This window comes from Mycteria americana, chromosome 2, assembly GCF_035582795.1.
Source record: "Mycteria americana isolate JAX WOST 10 ecotype Jacksonville Zoo and Gardens chromosome 2, USCA_MyAme_1.0, whole genome shotgun sequence".
NCBI classification, from domain to species: domain Eukaryota; kingdom Metazoa; phylum Chordata; class Aves; order Ciconiiformes; family Ciconiidae; genus Mycteria; species Mycteria americana.
In genome coordinates, this window is record NC_134366.1 from 50,404,690 (window position 1) to 50,432,433 (window position 27,744).

Genomic DNA, 27,744 nt, shown 5'->3' on the forward strand with positions numbered 1-27,744 from the left:
CTGCTGCTGCTGCTGCCTTCTGGAAGAGTATGCTGCAAGAGCGAGAGCCTTGGCAAGCAGAGTGTAAATTGTCTGTGATATTCCAGCCTGTTTGAACTTTGCACTTTCCTTCCCTCACTCGATAACACTATCGAAATCCCAGTGTTAAAGACCTGCAAGGTTGCAATGCAAAACTATAGGGAAATAATTCTGCTCATCCCTGACGGTTTCTTCTGCTAGGAGGATCTCCAGCTTGGGTCTGTGAACACATGAGCCTGTATGCCTGTGTGTTTTAAAACCTCTGCATAGTTGTGGCCAGATATGCCTCTAGGTCCATGCTGTTTCCTGCTCCTGCTACAGTGCACGCACGCACATTGGGGTTTTTCTTTATTATTTGCTTATGTGAAATAAACGCTCATGAGCCTGAGCTTCCTTTTCAGCTCAGCTCTTCCTAGAAGAGTCTTTACTCCTGTTATTTCTCTCTAAGACTCATAACCCTTTAGTATTTAGAGCAGTAAGAACCGCCTTCTCTGGCACATGGGATGAATCAACGTAATGGTTCTTCATCTCCATGTTGGGGCAAGGTACCCACCCACGCTGGTGAAATGGCAGTCACCAAACGTGTAAGACATGATGGATTTGGCTATGGTTGTATTTTAGCATCTGTGACAACAAACGTTGCAGGTCAATAAACTCTGTGGTTTGGGCATTTGACTCAGGCAGCACCGTTCGAGTGGAAAATATATTTCCTTTTGTGGTTTTCACCAGCTCACAGTTAATTTCCCCTTGTCCTAGTGTCATTGATACTCTTGTCACTTCCCGTGTCACTGATATTCCCAGAGTACCCTGAGAAACACATGACATTGTGCAAGCACGTATTCCTGCTTACTTATAGCCAGCCGTGCTGATTAGGCAGACCACGGGCAGCACGAAGCATCCAGCCTGCTGCTGTTTGTTATATTGCTCCAGAGGGGAGAAAAAAAGCCCTGCTGCACATCATCTTCCCCAAAATAAAAAAAAAGATCCATTAAAATGATATTAATTAATTTAACAGCACACCCCATTAGGAGTAAATGCATGTTCTTAGTGGGCTCCATGATGGAGTATAAATGCCTCATTAATATTGGATATATCAACCTGGGAGCAGGAGCAAAGTCAGAGGGAATAGTGACTGGCAGTACAATGAGCCCACCAGACCCCATGCAGGGACATTTCCTTTAGTTGCTCAGCCTGCATTCAGATACAGCCCAGTCTCCAAAGACACCATCTGTGCAGGTTTCCAGTGCCTGGGTCGTACCTCTGCAGCACAGTCCTGGCTGGATTCCCTGGGCTTTTCAGGGCTTTTTGACCAGAGAAAGCAGCTGTGGGCAGGCTGAGTACAAGCCAGACCCCAGCTGACCTTGACGCTGCCTCCCACAGGCTATAAATATTGCTTTCTTCTCGGTATGCTGCGGGAAGAGTTGCCTGTTAAGAAACAGCATTTCCTTGGTCTCCAGCTCCTCTGATCTCCAGAATTAACTGCCGGGAAACCTGTAATACTGTGCTATGAGCCGCCCTGGCAAGAGGACTGAGCCGCTTCAAGCTTTTTTGTCCCAGCACAGAGCTGTGGTAATTCACCCGTCTCAGCACAGCCGTTTAATGGCACCTTTTCCGAAGAGGAGTAGGAGTTGTCGGCGGGGCAGAGGTGGATGAAGGTCAGCAAGGGGGGGTGGCTCCAGTTAGCACCGTGGCAGGGACAGACCCGTGGAGGGAGCAGGGGTGACAGATGTCCCAAGGGCAGCCCTTGCTCCCTTCCTGCCCCGCCTGGGGAGCGGGGAGCAGAGTGCCTTCCTGTCCTGCTGTCCGCTAGAGATGCCTTCACCCAGCATTCTCAGGACTCCCATGGTGGCAATGGAGGAGAAACTGAGATATCGGCAGCTGTTTTTAAAAGCTCTTTCCTTCCAACACCTGGAGGAATACTTCCCACGAGTCATATTTCTTTCTCGGGCTCAACCTGAACTTGCACACTTCAGCTTCCTCTGCGCTGGGGTCTCCGAATTCATTAGTCCTCTCTGTGCTGAACGAAGCATCTGGGACCATTTCACTCCTCTGTTTCTCTCTACAGACCTGGATCCTTCAGGGGGAAGAATTAGTGGGAATCTCCTTCTGGATGGGTAAATTATGATACATCCACACTCAGTTGCGCCTGCTTTTGGACAGGGCACAGAAACATGGCTTGCTCAAGGATCCGTACACGTGTTCGGGACGTCTGGCCTGCAGCAGTGGTAAATTAACACACAAGCGGTGATGGTTCATGTGGGTGCTCACAGAGCCTGGACACCACTAGTGTCCAGGGCTTTCCCACTGGGGCGTGGGGTCTGCTCTGCCCAGGACCTGGGTAGTTGTGTTTTCGGCCATAGGTGAGCTCTTCCTGGGCATTGCCACTGCACTCGCCCATGGTCCTCCCCTATGTAAAGCCTTGTAGCAATGCCTCTGAGGGGGAATCACTATTCCCTACAAGAAGATTGGCCCCATATGAATATGTAACAGGTTACATTTCCCTCTTGAATCTGATATACCTATCATAACTAAACTTCTGTTGTATATAAATGGGAAAGTTTCAGTGGAAAATAATATTGCTCGTGTCTAACATCCTTCTCTAATTAACAAAGACCATTTTCTGCAATGTATGTGCACCTAATTACCATTCCAAGTGATCATTAAGATGTACATAGAGTTAGCAGGAGCCTTGCTACTCATTCATCTGGAGAGACCTTATACCCTAGGGAGGAAAAGCAGGGCAGAGGAAAGCGCCTGGAAGTCCAGCATCATGCTCGGAACGTGTTCCCATCCATGAATGAGTTACAGCATGCTGATTTACCCTGCCAAGAGGAATACAGCCACGCGGGATCCTGGGGCTCAGGTTTTAAACCAAGATATACATTACCAAGGCAGCAAGGAGTGCAAGCGCGCTCAGTGCTTTTTGCCAAGGTGTTTATGTACCTCTCACGCTGTTTTGTCCGGGGCTTAGCATGATATCCATCAGCTCCTACATTCCTCACGAAGCTGGAAATTTCTATTATCGGGCACCCAACAACTCGGGCACAATCTGTTTCTTCCTCTACTGAACTGACTGCTATCTGACTGTCTCACAGTCTCCCTCTTATTAATTCAGCTCTGGCAGGCAACCGAATGCTTCTAGCTATAGCTGAGGCGCTAAGCCTAGGAAAGGGAATGCATCGTGTTAACCATTGCCGTATCTGACCCGTGTCTGCTTTTAATACGGCAACAGGGTGAGTGAGAAGGTGACTGCTACGTTCAGAAATGTGGGAAGCATTTGCAGCGAGGATCGAAACCATGCCAAGACAATAACTGGGAATAGCTTTATTTCCAGCAGCTTGCGGTGGGTCACAGCACAAATCCGTAAGGTTAGGCTTTTCCAGGTACACCGTGTTGGAGCGTCGTAGCACCTCGTAAATGCTGACTGACATAGCACCACAGCCCTGGAAGAAGGAGGGATTTTAAGGCCAGTAGCAGCAGGTCCGAGCACAGCTCTCCGCCCAAAACCAGCACCTCAACCCCAGTGCCACAGAGCACCACAAGCTTGCTCCTGCCCCATTCACCGCTTTTTAACCAGACCTCTGCTGCGAGTCGGGAATGGTGACCCATGCAGATTAAAGGTGAAGAACACATTCATTCAGATTCCCGTGAAGCTTTGCTTTTCGGGAAAAAGCAAAGCTTTTTACTGTTCACTTTTGCAGAAGCTTAATTAGGATAGGCACCCTGTTTGCTAGAGGGAGAGAGAGCGAGCCCCTCCTGCCACTGCCCCTGCGAAGCTCTGGGTGCCAGTTCCAGTCCCACCCCTTCCAGCAGCCTCGCTCTTCAGTTTATTGATGACTGAAGTGCAAATTATTTTCTTCTTATTTTTCCCCACATTTGTTCCTGTGAGGGAACAAAATAAAGATTCACCACTTTCTCTCCCATGCTGGCCAGAAACATCTATCTCCCAGTCTGTCTTTCAAACTGTGCCCTCCTACCACTGAGCTTCCAGAGTGTGGCCAAGGAAGGCTGGCTGCAGGTGTGGCCAGAACATCTGCAACGTGATGATTTGGGTTTCTTTTCATTTTTTGACGAAGTTGTGATGTGTCCTGACCCAGCCTTTTCTCATGGGTTACTTTGACTCAAAAATCGACATTTCTGGCAAGATGCAATTGCGTGCCAAGGTTTCATTTCTGCATACAGTACAACCACAGCACAATTTCCAGGTTGTACAACCTTGGAAGTCATCAGGAACAAGAATAGTCATTTAAGGGGATGGCCCAGACGGGCAGAGGTGAAACCAGGTCAAGGAAGGAGATGCCTGGGCCATACTCATTAGTTCAGAAACTTTGTAGGACAGATGAGTATATAAGAGCAAACAGGGAAAGCGGACTTGCTGACAAGTAAAGATCAGGGGCCATTAGTTATTTTCCAAAGCAAAAGAGACAAGCGAACAACTGAGGCTTGTTCCGAAGCACGGTGAAGTCCAGGAGAGTCTTTCCTCTGGTCTCAGTGGGCACTGGAGCAGGCCCCCAGTACCATCCAAGGACAAGCTGATCTCAGTTACAGCTCCGTTTGTTTCTTTCCTTATTTATGTCCACTCAGGAGGTGCTGAGGACTTTCTGCTGATAACCAGCTTGCAGATTACATGTCACACTGTGCTTGTGAGCCACAGAGAGTGACTCGTGAGGGTCTGCAGCCATCTCCGCGCTCATGGACGCTGCTGCCAACCCCACGGGGAGCTGCTGGGAGAGGCTCTCTCTCTCCCCCCCCTCTGTCTCTCCCTCCTCCTCTTCAGCAACACACAGACTGAAAATCCTACCCTCCGTGATTCCGATCAACAGGCATCCCTGTTATTTCTCAGACTGAGAACTCTTAACATTTCCTGCCGACAGCTATTTTGGGAATATTAAGCCTGAATGTTTTGGTGGAAAGTGAATTCAAAGGGCCACAAGAGCAGGGGACTGAGTGAATGAACCCAAGCAACTCAACAACGCTAAAAATTTTGTAACGCTTTTTTTAAACACAGAGGGAGCTTTGATACTGCACATGGCAACAAAGACTTTTGTCATGTAGGCTGCTTGGAGTTAATACGAAAGCGTCTCCTTTGTGCTGGCTTTCGGTTGCAGGAAGCAAAGCTTTTAGTGGAGCGTGAGATAAAAATATTTTTAAGGCTCATCACTTTTTGACATCTCCACTCCAACACTTCCTCCCCAAAGTGGTGTGTACAGACAGCTCCATCGTGGCTGCTACTTCTGATCTTCAGCCTCACCCAGCGAACACGCTTGGAGCACATGTGCTGATGCAAACTATATGAGAAGGTGGAAGAGCTTACGGTGACAGCCTGAAATCAACGGGGATGGCTCATCTGTTTAAGGTGTGCAAGATCTGGCCTCCAGTGAGCAGTCATTATCTTTCACACTGAAGCACAAAGGCGTTGAATCTGTCTATGAAATTACATTATTTTACAACAGTGGGAAAAATCGACATCCTGTGGTCATGATTATGCAGGCATTGGGCCATGCTGGAGACCACTATGTGGTTTTGTTTTGATTTTAAAGAAGCAACTGGGCATTCAAGTCATTCAATAAAACAAAAATTCTGATTTTCAGCAGAGGTAGTGCATGGACTGGATTAGGATCTGTGCTCCTCATTTCAAAAGTGTATTTCTTTTGGAAAAAAAGCTTTTACATTTTTCTCTTTTTGCTACCTTCTGCCTCAAGATCTCAAAGCAGAGCAAGATTTTTAAAATTTGCAGCTAACCAGGAACATGCAATATTTATTCACAGTAAATGTTTTTCCTAGAAGAGTTCTTTGGAGCACATTTGCAATATATTGAATAAAAATTTGCATTTTAGAAGAAGATTCCGCCTTTCTAGGTCTGCGCAGAGAAGAACCTGCCCTGCTAAATACTTCCCTGTAGCTGCAACAAGGCTGGTGCTATAGGCATGCACACTGTCTAATCGTCTTGAGGCCAGGTGGACGACATCGTTCAAATGGGAATGTTTGTGCACACTACATAGAAATGCAGTGTGTACTACAGTTGCAGGGAATATAAAGGAGGGTATCAGGACACGTGGGGTCTGCTACTACCAAACAGTGTAGTGTATATACTACGTATATTTGGTATGCCACAGATTTCCCAAGCTCTGCTTCAGCCTCCAGGCACATATTTGGACACACACCACGTAGCTGGTCACGTCCATCCGTAGAGTATATAGTGTGGTTTGTGTAGGTAAGCCAGGGACTGACTTTCAGGTGGACACGCCATGGTTTGGTGACGTGCCTGGAGAGACTGGAGTCCTGGCTCATGTCCTTTGGGAGTGGTATGGAAAGCCCAGCACTGTGGGATATCAGCTCAGGTGTGCTTGGCGCATAGTCTGCAACTCAAGTGTAAAATGAACTAGAGACCGGGCATAAATTTGGTTAAGTCATTCCTGGGAATTTGGCAATGGATTAAGCTTTCCATGCACATAATGCCTAGCCCTGCACGGTGCTGGCTGAGCAATGCTTTCCCTATGAAACTCAACCCTGCTTGGTTTCATGTCTGCTTGTATTTTCTAGCCCCAACTCAGCTTTCCAAGGGGACCTGGCAGAGGGCAAAAGTGACAAATGGAACTTTTCTAGTGAACCAGTGTCTTATTTCATACTGAAATCATTTGGTTTCAGCAAAAGATGATGATTTTAAGCAATTGACAACATCATGGTTTCTGCTGAACTGGGCATTGAATTTTGGAGAACTTTTGATCTTGTAGTTGGAAAAAAAAGGGGGAAATGGTTCATGAGACCCTCCTGGACCTGAAGCTACTATGTGTAGTACTTCTTTGCTACCCAGCAGAGTGGAGTGAGTAGGAAAAGAGAAAAAAAAGTATGTAATAATTTGAATTTGAAAATGAATTTTGATTTGATTGAGTTCAGCAGTCCTTCTGTGTTTGACTTCTGCATTTATTTGTATATTCAAGCTCCACAAGCATGAGCGCTTGCCGAGTGAATTTTAAACAGAGATGCTCCTCTACTGACCATCAGTGAATTCCGAGTAGTTTATTTTCTTGTAAAATTTATACTGCGCTGCTTTGTTACCTAACTCCCCTTACCAGGGAATAGAAAGGGAAATAGATGGATATGGCACGTAGTGCATATTATAATTTATAATGGACTGCTCTACAGAGAGGAAGTTATTTGCTGACATTACTGCTGAACAGAAATAATGAATAAATTAGAGAATGTTGCAATCTGTTTATAGAGAATTCTCAGACAAAGGTGAAATTAATGAAAAACAATGAGTTGCAAATTATTTCCTCAGCTCTAGTTTTTACTCCTGTGGCTCTGAGGGGCCTTGACTGCTCACAAGCTGACAACCTTCAATTTCAGCACAGTAGGCTATGAACTCCTCTACATCACTTATAGAATCAGAAGAACTTTAAGTAAAAATATTTACAAATATTCATGCCCTCCTTCACCTCCAGAGTGACCTCAAAGCATAAAGGGGCTTTAGCTGACAAGAAACCTAGGTCGTTCTCCTTCCGCTTTTCCTGTCACTGAATCTCACGTGAAGCTTAATTTTACATTATGAAAGACTAACAGCAAGGGGCTTAGTCCATGCGAAGTCCTAAATTTTGGATGTTAAGTAGGTGAAGCTTATTTGTGCCTCTTGACCCTCAGTACAACATAGGTGGGGGTGAATACAACACTGAAATTTTATGTCTAACGTAAGTAGCAGTCATTGCCACCTAGGATAAAGGAGACTTAGATGAACGATGACCCAGCCAGGGTGTAAGGGGAAGGTTGCAATCTTGTGTAAGTTCTGGTGTGCTGGTTGGTGTTAACAAGATGCTGTTAGCGTAACCTCTTTTGGGAAAAGTCTTCTGGTTAAAGGACATCTCTGCAAATCAGGACATGAGAGCTTTATTCTCAGCTGTGTCAGAGACTTAAAAAAAAAAGCCATTTTATCCAGACACTTTAAGACTTAATGCAGTAGTGCAGGTGCTTAGCTTCCTGTGATTTCTCTTCATTATGTTTGTGGCACCTAATTATCATGTGGATATGAATTTTGAAGTGGCCAATGCCCTCTCCCTGCCTATTCCTATTTCAAAAAAATAAAGATTATAATGTCTGCTGATCTCACAGGGATGCAGTGAGGGACCATTATATGGCTTTTCATCTTAGAAGAGAAGCTATAAAAGTTCATAATGTCTTATTAGTGATGCAGATCAGTCTGGAGTGTCCACAAAGGCTTTTCAAGACATTTTGGATGAAGTGTTTTGAACCAGTGAGGGCCATCCTGCCCTCAACCCCAAACTCAGGGGGTTCATGCAAGAGCAACTCGTTTGCCTTTGAGGCAGTTCCCGTGCCCTGGTTTTCAGCAGCTCTTTTGGAGCAGTGTGGTTTGGGATGGTGAGAATGAGTAGTCCTTGAGCAGGATGGTCAAGGCATCATTTGTCTCTTGCACACTTGTCTCATGCACAATAAATCCCCAGAATCGGCTTTCTGAGAGCCTGGGAAACCCTTCCCACACCTGCCCTGTGGCTGTGGGTGAAGAACTGACCCTGGTCACCCACGGCAGCTCCCACCGCTGCTCCAGGTCTGAAATAGCCATGTGCATCCTGTCCCCTGAGGTACTCACAGGCCCAGTTGTCTCATTTCAGGTTCCTCTGAGACCCTGGAGCAGTTCATAAAGATTACAGGTTAATCAGACTCTTTTAGGCTTCATGCTTTTGCATGTTGATACGATGTTTGCTGATTATCCATGCTATTATCTCTATTAGGCCCCCCCTTCCTGCCTGATACACATTATGGTGAATTTGTGATAGGTTCAATCAGAAATAAAGAGGCGAAAAACTCTACTTCCCAGCCTCCAAAGTGTCCTCAGTTCAGTTTCTGCCTTGTTTTGGCTTCCTCCTCCTGCCTCTGTGGTAGCTTTGCAGGATTTCTGTCTCCCCTGCCCGTCTCCCCTCCATGTGCCCACTGCCTGGGGCAGTGCCACCAGAAACAGCTCCTCTCCAAATGGGGATATGGCCACGGCTTGTGGCCCCCCAGACTCTGCGGAGCTGCAGCTCAATGTGGCTCGTCCTGCCTCAAGCACCCTGGGATGGAAGACATGGGATACCTCAGCTTCACAGACTGGCATGGGGAGAAACAGTCTGTCAAGGGGAAACAAATCAGGTCAATAAATCTTCCCACTCAGTTACCCTAAACTTGCTTGTCTCCCTGCTCTTTTCAAGGCCTGCATTTTATTTTATTTAATTTTTTAAATTTTATTTTATTTTATTTTTTTCATTTTTAATTTTAACGATCCCCTCTCTGTGAACAGTCTCTAAGGCAGGCACCAGGTTATTGTCCTTTTGATTTTCCCATTTGAGATTGAGCTGAGATTAGCCAGGGCATAAACTCCTGCCCCAGTTGCAGTGCTTTTGCTTTGATGCATGCATTTCAGCTTTAAAGTCTTCTCTCTCCAGTAGCTGTAAACCACCCCCCCACCCTCACAGGGTATTTTGCCCGGACATTCATGTGGGCAGAATAAATAGACATTTGCACAGGTTTCTCACATGCGGGTTTGGCAAGACCCATCCCCCCCACTTACCCCCTTTGGTCTGGTTTGGTTTCCTTATGTGCCTGACTGAGCTCCTGTAGGACTGTAGTAATACAAATAATAATTCCCTCAAGTGAATCCTGTTGGGAGAGCTGTCAGAGGACAGTACCATAACTGAAACAGCACATCAGGGCCGAGCGAACGTAATAACAAGCTGTTCTGCAAATTGTGGCCTAAAAGAAACATGAAAACGGAATCTGAGGGAGAGTTGCTGTTATTATGTTATAGAGACTGTGATTTCTCTTGCTATGTTTTGCCGCTTTCTTGTTTTTAGCTTTCCACCTCTGTGCTGTATGAGATTACAAGACTTCAAAAGCATTTAACTATTATCCAGAATATAAAAACTCAGCATGGACTGCTGGTTCAATCATAATCCACTATGATATAATATATGTCATCTCTTCTCTGGATTACATCTGACCAGGAAAGGGGACCCCGCTGCATCTCCTCATCCATCCTGCAAACACCAGTCTGGTGGGAGCAACAAGGACCACTGTGGTGAGCACCCTACTGCCCATTACGTTCTTGAAAAGGATGTTTGGGAAAGGTGGGACCTAGTACAAGCAGGTGAAGTTCTGGTGGGAAGGAGAAAATAGCCCTGTCACCTGCTGTTTGCTCCCTTTTTCTTGCCATACCACTTTAAATAACACCGTGGCATGCTGCTGAGTAGTGGTCCCTTGCAACCACCGGCAACACAGCTGTGTGTTTGTGAGTGTCATCGGGGAGGTGGAGATGACGCCTTCATTCGTACTGCACCATAACATTGTGTTGCCCAGATCTAGCTCCTGGCCCTGCTGAACCAAGCTGATGCCCTCCTTCATCGAGGAGTTTTGTTCCTTTCCCCAAAAGCCAGTTCCAAAAAGGAAAAATGTTCGATATTTAGTGCTAGCGGATGTGGAAGCTTGTTCATAAATTACCAACCCGCACAGCATCGTGAGGGTTCAAAACTCATTTTTTCAGGTTTACTGAGATTGGAAAATCGTAGTGCCATATCTTGTGGTGTGCAGTCACAACCCCTTCTTGAATATTTGGATACCATCCCTTGGAGTGAGTTTATGGCTGACCACTTGGCTGAAGAGCTCTGTGCGTGCTTTCAGAGAGCACCCCATCACCAGCTCCTGCTGCGCATTCCCATGTATAGGTCAACCATATATGCCACCCACCCCATCACAGAGGGCTGAACTCAGGGCTTCGTGAGGTCTGCAGGAGAGTTTCTGTCAGGTCTGCAGGGGTTTGGCCAAAGCACACAGAAACAGCAAGGGACCCACCCTTTGCAGGAGCAGCTCTTTGGATGGAGATGGAGTCAGCCCCATGGATGCATGCAAGCGCAGCTGCTGGGGGGAGGCAGGCGATGGAGGATTTATCTTTTTGCAATCAGCAAAAAAGCTTTCGCAACCAAATAGAAAGGTTTACTACGTCGGAGGACAGAGTGTAAAGGTACTGAGAGCTGGCAAGGAGCACAGAGGTGGAGTCAGTCAGCCATGAGTGAAATATAGGCTCTTGGGTCCATTGTATAAGTGGTTCAACACCACTAGTCATATAACAGGTTTGTTTTCTTCCCTCTCACACTTCCACAGCATATTGCATACGAGATACCACTAAAGAGATGACATGACAGAGTATCAGATAGTTTTTTCCTCCTCGTAGCAAGAATATATAATAATCTCTCTGGGAAGCACTTCTCAGGCTATCTCCAAGAACAATAGATGCTTGTAAGGCATCCAGTGAAGTCAGAATAGCTGGAGGCTGCGAGTCACATAATAACTTTTTGTGCTTGCATAGTGTTTCGTTTTCAGACCGATCTGAGTAGGAGACAGGAAATAACCAGATTTTTTTTTTTTTTAATTGGCTACTCCTCAAGTTGGTGGGTTTTTTTGAAAACCATGACTTACCATCTTAATTATCACACTGCTGAGAGCAGGATCGTGCCACGGAAACAGGGGGTCGCCTGTGGATGCTTCTGCTCTTCGGAGAAGATCATGGGAGAGGAAGGAGAATACTGGGAGTTTGGAGGAAGATTTAAATGACACCACATGCGGTGTAAGAAGGAAAGAGGCCTCTGGAGCGGTCTAAGTGGTGCCCTGGCTTGTCTGTGGGAGTGGAGCCTGAAAAGTGTGCCCTGAAAAGGGATGATGTGCACCACATACCCACCAGTGCCACTGCTGATGGGCAGCAAGCTGCAAGACTTCAGGTGTGGGGTGTAAAGGTGCTGTAGTCTCCTTACCTAAATATTGCAAGATCACTACCGGTGCTAGGGAAAAAGGAAAAAAGATCATCACAGAAACTCATGGGACTCGATTACTCTTTATCATGACTGGGTTCATTGAAAAGTGGGCCCTAATATTTAAGATGCATTTTGCTACCTATGTATGACAGCAAATCCAGCTTTCACTTAGCCTGGCTTGGGAAATGAGATGGTGTTACTATACATCATTCAGGCTGGGGTGAGGTCCCTAACGCACTGTGTTCTTCCCAACGGTGTGGACAAAATCACAACAAGCTCTAAATCAGTGTTATTATATATGGCTCCTAATTATATGTCACATAGACTTGGATTTGAGGAGGATTTTGAGGAGGCTGAGAGCTTATTTGTGTTTGCTTTTCCCCTAAAAATAATTTTTAAAAATTTCATTAAGCTGTATAAAAACAGATCATAATGTACAAAATCATACTTGCTGGAGAGGGTTTTCAGCATTCCCTAGGAAGAAGTCATTTATGATCGTCTGAATTAGTGGGATTTGGTGTCAGGAGGAGGAAATGGACTTTGTTTAATTCCAGGCTCCGTTCTCTGACTGTGCGGCTGTCACCCATATTCTGGGCAGCTGCTTTGTGCTACCAGAGGGGAGGGAAAGTGATAAAACACAGCTTTGACTGGAGGGCAGGTAGCTAAAGTTATGGCATTTAAATCAAGGCTTGGGTTGTGCTTTTTCCTTTGCATGGTTTAAATTGCAGCTTCCGACAGAAGCTGGGTATCTATGTGTGTGCTTTGGTGTAGGGCCATAGATGCTGTATTCTACTTGGCTGATATATTTAGTTGAAGTATACAGTGCTACTAGTCTCAGGCAAAATTTTTCATCAGCAAATCATTTATTCCAGTGTCAGGACAGGAAAAACAATTCAGCAAATATTTTCAGGGAATACAAAAAGAAAAAGCAGGTACATTCAATGGACTTAGTAGTAACATTTTCAATCCAGAGATTTTCCTTTTGCAGTTGCTGTCATTTGACAGAGTCTTTGAAAATTGGAGTAGTTATTGATAAAAAATACCCCTTTTACCTCCTTGTCCCCCCTCCCCTCCATTGCATCCTTACATGCATCTTCACATACACGCTCACCATCCAAATGTGAGGACACACTTGGGACAGGGGAGGGCTGAGCTCCAGTCCCTTCTCCGTCTGATTTGTACTTTTGGAAGGGCCCTACACTATTGAGCTTTAGGATATTTTTGGATACTGACTCTCTTTTCTGTTGAAATTCTTTCACTCAGGTTGAAAATACTTGAATATGCAGAGCAAAAGGTACTTGAATATTTGGACCCAAAGCTGACACTCAGCTCCCCTTGCTGTATAAGCACCCAGTTATTGTTGCCGTGTCTGAGCTGGTGAGTATTTACCCCTTTCAGTCTCGCTCCCTTTTTTGTTGTTTGAAATCTCCCCTTTCTCTGTCCCTCCCCCACAACTACTAATTTATAGCCCCCTGCCAAAAAATAAACAAAAAGCTAGGCATCTCTGCCCACTCTATCTTGAGTGGTTTCGTTCATCTTGGGTCCACTCCATAAAATCAGAATCATAGAATTATTTAGGTTGGAAGGGACCTTTAAAGGTCGTCTAGTCCAACCCCCCCTGCAATGAGCATCTTCAACTAGATCAGGTTGCTCAGAGCCCCGTCCAACCTGACGTTGAATGTTTCCAGGGATGGGGCATCTACCACCTCTCTGGGCAACCTGGGCCAGTGTTTCACCACCCTCATCGTAAAAAATTTCTTCCTTAAATCTAGTCTGAATCTACCCTCTCTTAGTTTAAAACCATTACCCCTTGTGCTATCGCAACAGGCCCTACTCCTTCCTAACCCCACATTTCCCACCTACTTCTCCTGAACCTGACTTTGTTCCAAGCTTCTTGCACAGGACTAACCCGTGCCTGAACCTCTTCCCCCAGCTTTCCTTTATGTGGCTTTTAACCCTCTCCTGGGTCAAAAATCAGGCAGCCAAGGATGCCTGTGCTCTGGATCGCCTCTCTGCAGTGGTACTGACCTTGTTACCCTGTGCCTCTCTTTGCAGAGCTTACAGCATCTTGCAGAAAGTGTGGATGAGGCTTTTCAGGCTTCTCCGGCTTGTCTCCCTCGCTGTTGGGGTGGATCGGTACGCTCCACCCGTACTGCAGGGGAGGGCCTGAGCTGCTGGCTGGGCTTTGGAGGAGGAAGGGAGCAGCCCTTTGAGCACTTGTGTCCTCCTCAGTATCTAGAGTAACCCCTGAGCCCAAATGAGGGAAACTAGCCCTGCATTGCCTTTTTCTTTTGCTCTATTAAAGATGCGGGGAAGCAAAATGGTTTTGGTTGAAGAAAATGTTTATTTGGCTCAAGACAGTTTATTTTTTCTGTGCTGAAAAAAGGGGAAAAAATGGTTTTGGACAACTCAGACTGATTTTTTTCTCCTTTTTTTTTGTTCTGGCCACCTCACTGAAAATATCAATTATTTCCATGGTCACAGGCACTCTGCCAAACTCCTGCTCCTCATAACTAGCGCTCCAGTATAACTTTATGGATTTGTTATCACAGCAGATTCAGCCTCAGCTGTTCGGCTTCTGTAAACAATGTTTTGCTGTTCTTTATGGTTCCTCATGCCTCCTCGGAGCACGGTGCTAACTGCACCACTCCCTGCACATCTGCACATCTGCTACCTGAGGTTAAAAACACTTGACCCAGCCACAACCCAGGCACTCCTCTTTCTGTTGGAGCTGTGCCCTTCTTGGCCTTTGTGCTTGTTCGTTGCGTTGTCCAAGGTGGAATTCAGCAATTGCCACCATTCCCCAAACAGCTAAATCGCTTATATTTCTTAGAGCTGACACAGAGGCCAAAGTACTTCATGCTATTAACCAACTCTGTGTTTAGCCTAGTAGGTCACTGGGCTACCCCTGCCATTAAGGCTGACTTTTCGTGGAAGTGTACGACTGGAGTGTACTTGGCTCTACTTCCCTACGTGCAAAACTGGGATGAAGAGGCTGGAACTGAGCATGACATATCTTGTGATAAATTCAGACCTATTAGCAAACCCTGTTGTCCGGTTTGCTGCTGGTAGGAAAGGCATGATGGGCTAGCAAGGGAGCAGAAAGCAATGCAGATGCAGGGCACCGACCTCAAATGCTCAAACAACGGATGGAGCTTTCAAGACTTAAAATATAACCTCTCTGTCCTGGGGAGCTGAGGGTATCTATCTTCCCCAAAGTTCCTTTGAAGTGCTCTAAAGGGAAGACGAAAGCCATCAGGGCAGGTCCCAGCATTTGGAGGTTCTCCAGACTATAATCCTTGCGGATTTTGTGCCTACAGCTGGTTTAATGCACAATTCTTTCCTCCCAGAGCAGGGGTGGCCTGACATCCTCAGACCTGGCTGTGGTGTTTTGGACTGTTTATGCCATTTTTGATTGCTATACCTTCAATTTGCCATAGGTTTTGGACCGCACATGAACCACTCAGGATTTGGGAGTTGCATTCCTCAACCACAACCAAGGATCTGGAGCATGATGTCCTGATGAAAAAATTATATGTTCCCTGACCAGCACATGCTTATTCGTGAAATTCATTGCTTCTGTTGTTTAGAAGTCAAGATGAAGTTTGACTGCAAGCTCGGTAATATGGTTGGTGACACATCATCCATGCCACAGAAGTCACTAAAAATACCATTTCTGCCACAAGAATTCACCATGAAGTAATGTATGTTTTCCAGAGTTTTTGTTCATACTACACTTTAATGCATAATGCAGGGTTTTTATTCATTAGATAATAGATACTTCAGGTAATGAAAATTCATTCTGTGTAGCAGAAATACCAAGAAGAAGTGGCTTCTTATAACTGTTCAAGGGCTCAAAAGTGGATACTTGTATGCTTTCATGTTTGATTCTTGTTCCACATCACTTCAGAAGCATAATTTTTGTTGACAGAAAATTGGCCAGGCTTAATAAAGCAAGGTATTTCTATATCAGCTTCTGGGTTCTTTCTAATGTGTTGTCATTTTAGGAGCTAATTGACTTCATAGGCAAGATACGTTGGGACCAAATTTTCAAAGGCTTATGGCTCTGTGAAAAGATAATCCATAGGAAACTTTTTTTTTTTAATGCTAGCAAATATTAATCTGTTTTACTTCCCTGCTCTGCAAGAGGCAGAGCACCACTGCATATTATTTCAGGGAGAGAAAGCACCTAGTTAAACTCCCGGCTCATGTCACCCTCCCGGTTTCATGCATGGGTGACACTAGGGCCATTTTATCATTCTCTGGAGAAGAGGAGCATCTCAGAGCATCTTCTGGTTTGTGTAACGGGGAGCCGGAGAGCTGACCCACTTGACGTAGTTCCAGATCCCTTTAGAGGTTTGCTGCCTCCATCTCCATGGCAGCTGCATAATTTCTGATCCTGCTACCTCCAGAGGAACCAGAGCTCCAAGAGCTGAAGTCGCTCAATCCAAGGGAAATAGATACACTCGTTCCCTTGGATGTTACTGTCTCCCATTTTGTTTTGCAAAGAGAAGCAAATCACCCAAGAAGACTTCAGAGTCAGCTTGTCAGAAGATATTATGTAAATTAGCAAATCACATGGGCTTGTATTTAGAGCAGGCAAGTGAAAAGAGAGAAGTGTTTAGCTGTAACGTAGTCTGAATTAACTGCCTGACTTTGAGGCACAAGATTGTCAAGTGACTTGCTCACTCAGATGAGATATAAGATTAGAGGAAACCAATCATGTATCAAAACTGAACTTTCCAAGATAAGAAATTATATATAAATATACACACACACATATATATATGTATAAAAAAATTAGGACATATATACATACACACACACATATTTCTCATTTGTACCCTCTTGTGAAGCTATCCTGGTGAAATTACTGAGTATGTCACAAAGTCAGGGATTGTTTCCATTTAAAATCTCTCATGCACTCCTTCCCTTCTCATAACATTCAAACCTGCAGCCCTCAAGAGCAGTCTGGCAAAGCCCTGGAAAGGGAAATGGCACCATGTGCTATTGCTTCAGCTTTCAGAAGGAGACCCTTTAGGCCCACTGATTTACAGATTGGTGTAACTCACGTTTTGCATTACGTTTCTTGCTAATTATCAGAGGCAGCATCAGGCTGATTATTGAAAGGACAGTCACTGCTCCCAGGCCAGCTGTTCCTCTTGGTCCTGCAGACAAGAAGGCCACTGCAAGCTGTCAAGGTTTGCAGGTAAAAATAGAAGTGCACAGAGCTGGCTCCAATCTGAGATCCCATATGGCTCTTCCCAAACTCTGGAGCAGCTCTGGAAACGTGTTTGAAGAGAATGGGAGAGCCTCTCTGCTCAGCCCCTGCTCAGCACTGGCTACGTAGGGAGGCACATTTCTCTGTTTATCAAAAACAGAGGTCCCATCTCCCAAATATTGCAGTGCCTATGTGAAACGTGGATAAATGGGGCTGAAGAGCAGCTGTCTGAGGTCCAGAGAGATCAAGCTGAGGCAAGTGGAAGAAAAGCCACAGAGGAGACAATTGCTAGTATGGTACAGCAGTTTGGGTTCCGGCTGAATTACTGACCATAAACGCCGCAAAAGCAGGGGCAACATCTTCTTCTCGCAGCATAACCCTGCTCTGCTGAGTGCAGGAAAGCCGCTTGTTTCAGGACATCATCTGAGCAGGAGCTCAGGTTGGGCAGGGGGTCCTGAGCATGGTGGCCCCTCATCCGCAGAGCTCTCCTCCTCAAAGCCCTGGCCAGTCACACATTTACCAGCTGTCGTGCCTACAGAGCTGGGAACCCTGCTTGTAGCCCTGCAGACGGTCACATCTTGAAGGTGTTGCCTTCTAATGGCTGATACAGAAACAGGATGAAGTAATTGAATAGCGTCAGACTCCAAGAAGGGAGGTAGGTGGGCATGTTTCTTTGAAGCTGAAGCTCCACAGATGCACAGAATAATATTAACAGTGGGCTGGAAATACTGAATTTTGCATGTCAGCTTTTCCTGAAGATTTCCATACATATATTTCAGTAAATTACAGTTTATTTATATATTCTGCAAGTACTCCAAGTTCACAGGCAGCACTTGACTTCCTGTGAATGCTATAAGCCTGCCCACACCCCCAGTGCAATCTCTGAAACAGTTTGTCAGTGTCTGCAAATGAAAACGGGGCAAATACTCCCAAAACCTCCATCTGGTCACTGTACTCTCCCTCCCGTGCTGCGGTCAGATGAATAGCAAGCGCTCCTAAAATGGGTCGAGGAAAATCCCCTTACACAAGCGTTGCACATACCAGCTTCGGTCTGTCACTTCCTCCCACCCTCACTCCCCCCGCCATTGCCCTCCGTAACCTAGAGTTAAGAAAGCACTTCATCTGATAACACTGGGAAAGGTCAGAGCATTTGGTTTAGCATTTTACTGGAAGAATAAGCAGCCTGGCTCTCTGGAGTGCCAGGGACGGTGATCTAGTGGCCCGCACACAGGACCAGGAGCTATAAATTCCTAAGTCTTAATCCCTGCACTGACAATTACTTCTCCTGCGACCTTGAGCAAATTGCTTAACCTCTCTGCTTCTGCCTTTCCCCATTGTGAAATTGGGAATCTTGCCTCGCCAGGCTGTTGTGAGGGTTAATTATTTAATACGTGTGCTTAAGCGTCCTTCTGCTGGGGTCTGTTGTATTCTGTGTGTTTATCGGTGTCTAACACAGCTGATCACTGCCTTGTGTGGATGGCCAGAGCCTGATGGGGAAACCTCAGGCAGCAGTTTCATCTCCAAAAGAGGTCATCCAGCAGGCTTGGGGCAGGAAGAAGGAGTAAATGCAGGAGGCTATGGGAGACCATTGACCTGGCAGACTGTCTTTCCTGTAGGAAGTGCTGTGAGAGCTATTTTCAGGGTGGAGGGAGGGAAGGAGCATGGACGTCACTGTTGATGCCTCAGACCATAAGGAGGTTACAAACCTTTTCTCTGCTGCAGAAAGTGGGGCTGTGGCTTGGAGGCGGAACGAAGCTTCTCAGAGCTGCAGACAAGCGACACGGTGTATGTGCTGCTTCTTGCTCAGGTCTGCAGACAAAATCTTTAACTTTAAAGGAGCGTGGAATCAGGCCCTTCACAACAGTTGCACTCTGAAAAGGGGAAGAAAGAGAGAGGCAGCAGTACATGCTCCGACTCTTTCACTTCTCTCTGCACTTACATATCAATGTTACTTCATGTGCCATTAATTAGACTTAATAGTCTATACTTTATCTCCCTTGTCATAATAAATTAAGTGTGAAAAATTTCAACAAAAAAGCACTCAAGTGATCTCAGCATTAACAAGCTCAGCTTTCCTGAGACCTGAATTCAGCAAAGTGCTTCAGCATCTGCTTGAAGTTCTGCATGTGCTTAGCTGAGCTGCAGCCTGAGACAGTACCAAGTGAAGGGCAAACCTCCAAGGTTGGGCTGCTCAACCCTCCAAACTGGTGTTGGTAGCCCTGCCCTGGGCAAGTGATTGTCTCCATCCCAGTGGCATCACTTGCCTAAACAAATAGATGGTGCACGCCTTTCGTTTGTCAGTGATCTTCAGCTTAAGGGGAAGTCGTTCATTTGGAACCCAGATTTTCCAGCTCAGGTGGCTACATTTTGGCTTCCAAATCTGGCTGCTTATATTTGAATTTTTAGTTAGGCAGGATACCAGCTCTGAAAACTCTGGCTCCAGGCAGAAACTGCATTTCAAATAAGCTAGCCTGAGCAAAGATCACACTCGGAGCCGGGTAAGGGGATAGCTCTCAGAGCTGCTACCCAGCTGTTTTCGGTTCCAGCTTGGGTCATATATGCCCAGTCTCACATTCTCAAACTTGAAGGACATGAGCCATGAAAGTCAAAAACCTAAAAGACGGAGGCATCACTGAAGGAAAAGACCTCCACTCTCCAGGAAGCATCTAAATCTAGATCAATACTAGATTTTGCATAAGGTCAGTTGAGTTGGAGACTCTGTCCCCTCCACTAAAGCCAACTGGATCTAGTTCCCTTTGAAGGTCCCCAGATCTTACTGAAAGTCCTTAACACCTTGAGGGGTCAGAAGTGTACACTATAACAATATTATCTGGAGCTTTTCAATATTTTAGCTTCTGATCCTGGGCCAAATGTGGAAGAACGAATGAGTTCAAAACAGGAAGGAAAAAAACCCCCGAACCCAAGTACTCACATTTTCACTGGATCTCAAAGGGTTTGATTTGAATTTTGTTTGAGGGGGGTTGTTCAGCTGCGCTTCTGTTTTTATTCCAAGTGGGTTTGTGCACTCCAAAACGAGCACTTAATGCAAGAAGTAGCAAGGCACAAAATAACCTAAGTTTATGCCTTCAGAGCAAAAACCAGAAATATGTGCTTCTGTAAAGATTCCTGCTGTGCTGAGGTCCGAGGTCTGTGTATATCTTTATTGGTGAACTCCTGCAGGAACAAATAGCAGGCACATGGCATGACTTGAACCGAGTTGCTTGTTACTGCTACAACCGGAATTCAGCCCCTGCTGCTGCCAATTAGAGGGCTAATTGAGAAGTGGATCCTTAACCCCTTCGGAAATTGCTATCTCAAGGAAATTTCCTGCCTCTCTCAATGGTGCTGTGATACAGAGCCAGGCAAAGGCTCTGCTAACAGGGGCTGGGATAGGCACCATGAGGGAAAGTGCTGTTCAGGAAGAAAAGCGTGATGCTTCATTATTTATTCAAAGTTTAAAGAGCATATGCAATTTGGAAGAAAACAAGAATGCAGTCTTGTTTTCTTGAGATTCAAGGGCCCATGTCACAAAGACCAGAAGCAAGTTCTGTCTTAAACTGCTGAGTTTGTGTCATTAAAAATCTCCTGGAATATGGCATGCTGGACTTTTCCCATGGCAGAAGCATTTCAGGCTCTCCCCTGGTGAGGCCTAAGACAATGTTATTTATTTAGAAATTCTTCCAGAGTGCCTGTTTAGTATTCAGCAACCCACCTTTGCCATCTTCCCTCTCCATCTACAGTCTCACCCCAAAAGCCAGCTGAGCTGATTAGTTGTTAAGACCTAACACATAGCCAGGCCCCTCACATGAAATCAAAAGATTAAATCTAGATTAAATCTGATTGCCCACCGGTGCAACTTCACTGAAATTGTTTAAGCTTAAACTAGGGATGAATTTGGCTCAGAGTCATTAATTGGTTCGGGTATCTTGCAGTTCTTTGCCTGAAAGACATTAAATACTCATTTATTTGTTGCAAAACAGTTTTACATCACAGCCAGTATCTGGCATGGAAGGAAAGAAAAGCAAACTACCCAGAATTGCCAGGAAGCTGTAATCCTCAGGGAATTTTCTCCTATCTAAATTAGAACTACCTCAGTAGCAGAACGTTACTCAGGGGTATTCACAGAATCACAGAATCACAGAATCACAGAATCATATAGGTTGGAAAAGACCTTTAAGATCATCGAGTCCAACCATAAACCTAACACTGCCAAAAACCATCACTACACCATGTCTCTAAGTACCTCATCCAAACGTCCTTTAAATACCTCCAGGGATGGCGACTCAACCACTTCCCTGGGCAGTCTGTTCCAATGCTTGATAACCCTCTCGGTGAAGAAAAATTTCCTAATATCCAGTCTAAACCTCCCCTGGCGCAACTTGAGGCCATTTCCTCTTGTCCTATCACTTGTTACCTGGGAGAAGAGACCGACCCCCACCTCTCTACAACCTCCTTTCAGGTAGTTGTAGAGAGCGATGAGGTCTCCCCTCAGCCTCCTTTTCTCCAGGCTAAACAGTCCCAGCTCCCTCAGCCGCTCCTCATAAGACTTCTGCTCCAGACCCTTCACCAGCTTCGTTGCCCTTCTCTGTACGCGCTCCAGTACCTCAATATCCCTCTTGTAGTGGGGGGCCCAAAACTGAACACAGTATTCGAGGTGCGGCCTCACCAGTGCCGAGTACAGGGGCACAATCACTTCCCTAGTCCTGCTGGCCACGCTATTTTTGATACAGGCCAGGATGCCATTGGCCTTCTTGGCCGCCTGGGCACAAGGAAGGAGCAAAACAGATCTTCCATTGTGATCAGCCATGCACGTTCCCTCTGCTTTTGGTAGAAGCAGGACTGAATCTCAGGGTAGGAATATATCTGGACCACCACCCAAACCTGAACCATCATTTTGCCTTCAGAAAGGTTCGTTTTTTTCCCAGCTACTTTTCCAAGTTCGTTTGCCAGACTCTGCACTTTTAAGCTATGACTGGCAACAGAAGTGCAGCAAAACACTCTGAAGAAAGAGGATTTTCTCCTAGGATTCCTGACCTGAGCAGAAATAGGCAGTACTGGAAATACTGCAAAACCCATCTTCCTTGAAAACTTTCCAGCCCATTTTTGCAGACTGTAGGCATTTGGGCAGTCCAGATGAACTCTGGATAACCACCCAAATTTTTGGGTTTGCCCATTGCTAAAAATATCACAGACTGGAGGGCACTGTCTTGAACTGAGTCTCCAAGCATTTTGAAGTTCACCCAGCCCTGGTTGAAGTGATCATTATAATCTGGCAGGGAATGCAATCTGGGTTCCAAACTGTAGCTATTTTTAAAATCATCTTGCCAGAGCCCTGTTGGAGACTGAAAAGAAAACCATTTTAGCCTGAACAGAGTGGTCAATAATTTCCTATTCTTGACGTAGCATTTGTTTGTGAGAAGCGTATATAATAGCATGTATCAGTAGGTAAATTTTATACAGCTGAGCAACTATTAAGATTTGTAATCTTTCTGTAGAGTCCAAAATAATAGTAATGATGATTTAAAAAGCCTCCAAACTCTGTTACAATTTTTAGTTACCACCTACTCATGGCCTCCCACGAACTCCAGGAAACCAGCTAGCTTTCCCAGCTGCTCTGCAGCAAGCTCTTCACAAACACGAGTACAATTATACTCTAAACAAGGCTAGAGGTTTCCCATGCAGACAACTTCACTATCTTTTCTTACAATGCATGAGGCCAGAGATGTCAAGCCATATGGTGGGCACGTGCACCAGCGTGGTTAGGTGAAAAGAAGGGAAGGAAGCCTGGTGGCATTTGATGCATGTGGGAATCCCCTTCCCAAAAAAGCTTGTTGTTCCCAGACAGAGAAAAAACATTAAAAAGCAGCTTGCAAAAGTGGTAGTGGGTAGGTTGGTATCAGGGACACCCAGCTTGGGAAAGCACTCAGTTAAGATGCGACCCGTGTGTAGAGCGGGAGAGAGTAAGGGTGACAGGAGTGCATGATCAATGCAAAGAGGACCCTAAACAGAAATAAGTGAGCAGGGCATGAAATCCAGAGAAAGTACAGCGCGAGCCGTAACGCAGTGAATAAGTTGAGAGTAGAAGATTACAGCAGTATCACCTGTCTTAAAGTGGGCAGAAGGGGGGACTCAGGGACAGGGGTGAATTGCTGGCAAATCTCTTACTATTTTTATCTTCTATCTGCATGAGACAATGATGGATTATCTATGTTTAATAGGAATTTATGACCCAACAAGTGATATTTAAAGGACTCAATGATGCATTTAATAACCAAACATTCTTCCTGATTAGTGCTCATTTGATCTCTTGAGGATAGTGCTCCCTCTGACTGAGACTTTAAAAAAATGCCCTTGTCTCCCTATAGCTTGTGCCAGAGCCCAGGGACCCTACAGACCTCAGGAATATCTGAGAAATTAATTTTGCCTGGGAACTTATGAACTATATAGTTTATGCGCTTTTGGTTGCACGCTCTCTCTCTCTCGTAGTATGCTTTTAGAGGGATGCTGAAGTTGGAAAGCAGAAGTCCTGCTGAGTCTTCATTAAACTGATTTTTTTCCTTTCTTCGTCAGATTTATCAACTCTTTGAGCATTAATGCAATCGCTTAGCCATTTGCAAAGATGAACAAAATTGATTCCAAGTAATCTGCATGATTTTAGTAATTTAAATACAAATGTAAAGGAATGAACTTGTGCCACTTGGCAGAGGCTGCGTTTCTCCTCCTCCTTTTTGGGTTGCATTTTCACAAATACGCTAGCTCAGATTCTTAGCTGTCTATCTGATGGGCAGAGAAGAATCGGAGCAATAGAGACTGGGAAAAGGACCATTATTTTTGGCATTGATAATTCACTCCTAGAGAGATTACTCCTTGTCCACTACTTCTGGTCCCAAAGATAATCAGGCACCTGCAGTATCCTAGGAGAAATGGGTTACTGCATGTCTCTGGCCACATCCCTTCCTCGGTATCCCTTACGCTTTTTGGGATTTCCCCTAAGGAGAGGAAATCAGCCTTCACCTTAATCTTGCGAAGGTTTCTCTTTTCCCCTCTAAACTCCTCAAAACCTCTTAAATCTGTTTCAGTGAAAGGCTCAGGAGTATACCCTAGTCATCTATCCCACTGCCATCCCGAACTTATAAGCAAACATAAAATGACTGCTACAATCCATGTATTGCATCATTTTTAACCTTCTGCTGTAGGAGCTCTGAAAGCAGGATTTGTATCAGGAGGCCACCAGCTGATGAATGGTGGCTGTTTCCTTCTCGTTTACTCTGTGACAGCCTTCCTAAGTTAATCACCATTAGACAGACACGGGCAAACAAATCTTGCCCAACTCAACAGCCTTATGTTCTCCTATACCATAGGTTACTGTGACACAGCAGATGAGGGAAAACACTGAGGTACTTCTTCAGGGTTTCCTACAAATCACCCCATCTCAGAGAGGGATTTACCACCCACAGCAGAGTAGGAGCCAGTTCCCTCCTGTAGAAGCCTCTTGTCTGCATGCCAGCTTTGCTGCCTTTAGCCAAGCTCCTCAAAGAGGAGTTTTACAAGCAGATCCATTAACATCGACCAGATCAGCCTTAATTTAATAGCCACTCCTCCACAGTAAGGAGAAAATCCCACCTCCCTATACCCCCCATGCCTGCCTCTGACGTCTCAAGGACTTTCTCCATCTTCAGCGAGAACCTGCTGCCCGCAGCGGTGTGGGAGCTTTCACCCATTTCATTCAGCACGGACCGGCCTCCACCATCCGCATTTGCTTTATTTCCCCGTAAGAGTCACAAAACTTTTGATGACCTTGCCTTCTGCCCCTGAAGAAAGGTTAACAGCCTTTGGGGCTTTTCATTTTTCCTTCCCCTTCAGAAAGTCATCTTAGTTTCAATGATAAAAATAAACAAGGCAATTGAAATGTCCCCGTGGATCTGAGCCTGGTTTAACTCAGCAGAGGGGCACTTCACCCCTTTCTTTTGTCAATTAGGCTTGCCACTGAAACCTGTACTTGAATTTCAATGCTTTTTTTTTATTTGGGCTTGATTGACCTCTAAGTTTATCCTGCTAAGTTTCCTTCTAAAGCTCATTCTTTCCTGCATCACAATAAAAACATTCTCAACCCATTGCTCCCTACAAAAAAAGCTTTTTTATTGCAGTTCATATGAGAAGTCATTTATGAATAGTTTGTATACTGTGCTATCCTAATGCCCTGTAAATAAAAAACTATATATTCTCCATAGCTCGATCTAAAGCTTTACGTAGTAGTACCCATTCACAGAACCAGCCCTGTCTAGCATGCGACAGATTGACACATACACAAATTCATTCTTATTGTATTTGAAATAGCAAAATAAAAGTGCCTTCTGTACTTTCTGTAGAATATTCCACCTTGAAATGGGTCCAGGTAGTTTCACTATAGATGCAGATGAATTTTCTGCTGTTCGTATTGCTGCAGTTCTTAAATGTATTATTCATTCAGAGTGATTGATTTGGAGTGCTGTCCACATTGCTTAAAAGCCACTGTCTGTTTGTCTGTCTGTTAATCTGTTTTGGCATCTTGCGGAGATAGAGCTATAGAAAACACTTTTTGTTTCTGTTGAAGTAGTGACCAAAAAAAAAAAAAAATCATAAAAAAGGAACTGCTTGATCTTTGGATTCATATACATTAAAAAAAATCTATACCTCTGAGATGGCTGAATAGCTGAAAGGACAGATTTTTATATTCTGCCAGTGGTGTGCTAGAAGCATGGTGCATTTGTTTCTGCCTGATTAGTCGGATGCTGGGGCAGGGGAACCAGGAGGAGACGTCGCAGCAGAGGAAGAAGATGCTCTCCGTAAGATCATGACCTCCATTCCAGTGTCATTTCACACCTCAGGCAGTGATCTTGTTACATCTCATAAGCTAAGCAAGGTCAGCCCTGGTCAGGCTAAATGCTTGAATAGGAAACTTCTAAGGAAAAACTCAGGCGCTGTGGAAAGTGGGGCTGGTGGCTGGGTAGGTGACATTATTCCCTCGGAGTCGGTACAAAAGATGCGCTCTGTTAAGAAGCCTCCGTGCATCCGTGGCGACTCTGCTCCGGCAGCTAAAGGCACTGCCTCTCAGGTGAGTCAGACCCAGAGGCGGCAATGGCTGCAGTTATTAACCACATTTCTTCCCAGTTCTCCCCGGAGCAGAGGTGCTAACCCTGCCGGCCTGCCCAAGCTCCGTGCTGGGTGGTTACATGTGTCCCCAGCAGCTCTGGGGTCCCCTGCAGTTCCCATAGGAGAGGTCACGCTTTGCTTTACCCTCCTGGCAAGCTGGGCTAGGCAGTGTTGCTGGCAGGCTCCATCCCCAAGCACCCTGAAGCTTGGGAGGAGGCAAATTAAACATATGTGCTGGGTGAGAAAACCCCGCTATTTGGGAAGGGTACTTATTCAAGAAAGGGAAATAGTGAAAAGCCAAGAAATGCTCACATGAAAATCCCCCTGGCACTCCCGGCTCTCCTGCCCTCTTCCCTTGTGTTCCCGGTGTTGTGGTTTAGCCCCAGTCTGCAATTAAGCACCACGCAGCCGCTCGCTCACCCTCCCCCCGGGTGGGATTGGGGAGAGAATCGGAAGAGCAAAAGTAAGAAAACTCGAGGGTTGAGATAAGAACAGGTTAATAATTGGGGGAAAAAAAATAATAATACTAATAAATTGTAATGAAAAGGAAAAAACCAAGAGAGCGAGAGAGGAACAAAGCCCAAGGGAAAAAAACAAGTGATACAAGCACTCACCACCCGCCGATCCATGCCCAGCCAGTGCCCGAGCAGCGATCGCTGCCCCCGGGCCAGCTCCCCCCACTTTATATACTAAGCATGAGGCCATATGGTATGGAATAGCCCTCTGGCCAGTTGGGGTCAGCTGTCCTGGCTGTGCCCCCTCCCAGCTTCTTGTGCGCCCGGCAGAGCATGGGAAGCTGAAAAGTCCTTGACTGGTGTAGACATTACTTAGCAACAACTAAAACACCAGTGTGTTATCAACATTATTCTCATACTAAATCCAAAACACAGCAGTATACCAGCTACTAGGAAGAAAATTAAGTCTATCCCAGACGAAACCAGGACACCCGGTCACAGGCTGTCTTCTCCTCCAAGGAGCCTCACCTCAGCCGGGGCCCAAGCCCCTCTGATCCCCACTGCCCGCCGGGAGAAAGAGCGTTCCTCCCCCCACGTCCTCGCAGAAGGCTCTTCCTGCCATCAGAAGGTTCTGCTTGAGAAGTGGATGTATCTTTCTGCTGTAGTTTTTGACAGCAACACGAGGATTTTGGAAAGAGAGGAGGACAACTCTGCAGCGTGCTTTGCTCATTGGATGGGGTGCAGGACTTACTGCTATGGAAGGCGGGTGAGATAAAAAAACCTCCCCAAACCCACATCTCTAATGACAACTACACTTGAAAGTATGCAGATAAATGGTACAACGTTTAGAGAGATTACTAATTTGGTATTTAATCAAAACAATACTCTTAGCCTTATTAGTGTGGTCTACATATCAATGCTGCATCTCATGCCAGAAAGTGTTTTGCTTAATGTTTTAATTCTGAATTTTCTAAAGTGGAAGATGTTTCCTAACCCCACTCTCCGTCTCTCAGTTGCAAAACAAGTGGTGAGATGAACGCTCAGGCAAAGGATAAACCAATTCAGGCCAGCAAACCCGGAACCAGCCCAAAAGTTTTGCTTGATCTTCAGATGAAAGGCTGGTTCC

The 27,744-nt window shown here is 45.5% G+C and overlaps 1 long non-coding RNA gene across 1 annotated transcript; it reads right to left on the reverse strand.

Moving 5' to 3' along the window:
- Positions 1–3,413: 3,413 nt before the first annotated feature.
- Positions 3,414–27,282, reverse strand: LOC142406641 (uncharacterized). The gene is made up of 3 exons (XR_012774645.1): positions 27,147–27,282; positions 18,738–18,902; positions 3,414–3,461 (listed from the first exon to the last, which is right to left on the reverse strand). It is a non-coding gene; the product is annotated as an uncharacterized LOC142406641 (long non-coding RNA).
- Positions 27,283–27,744: the final 462 nt, after the last annotated feature.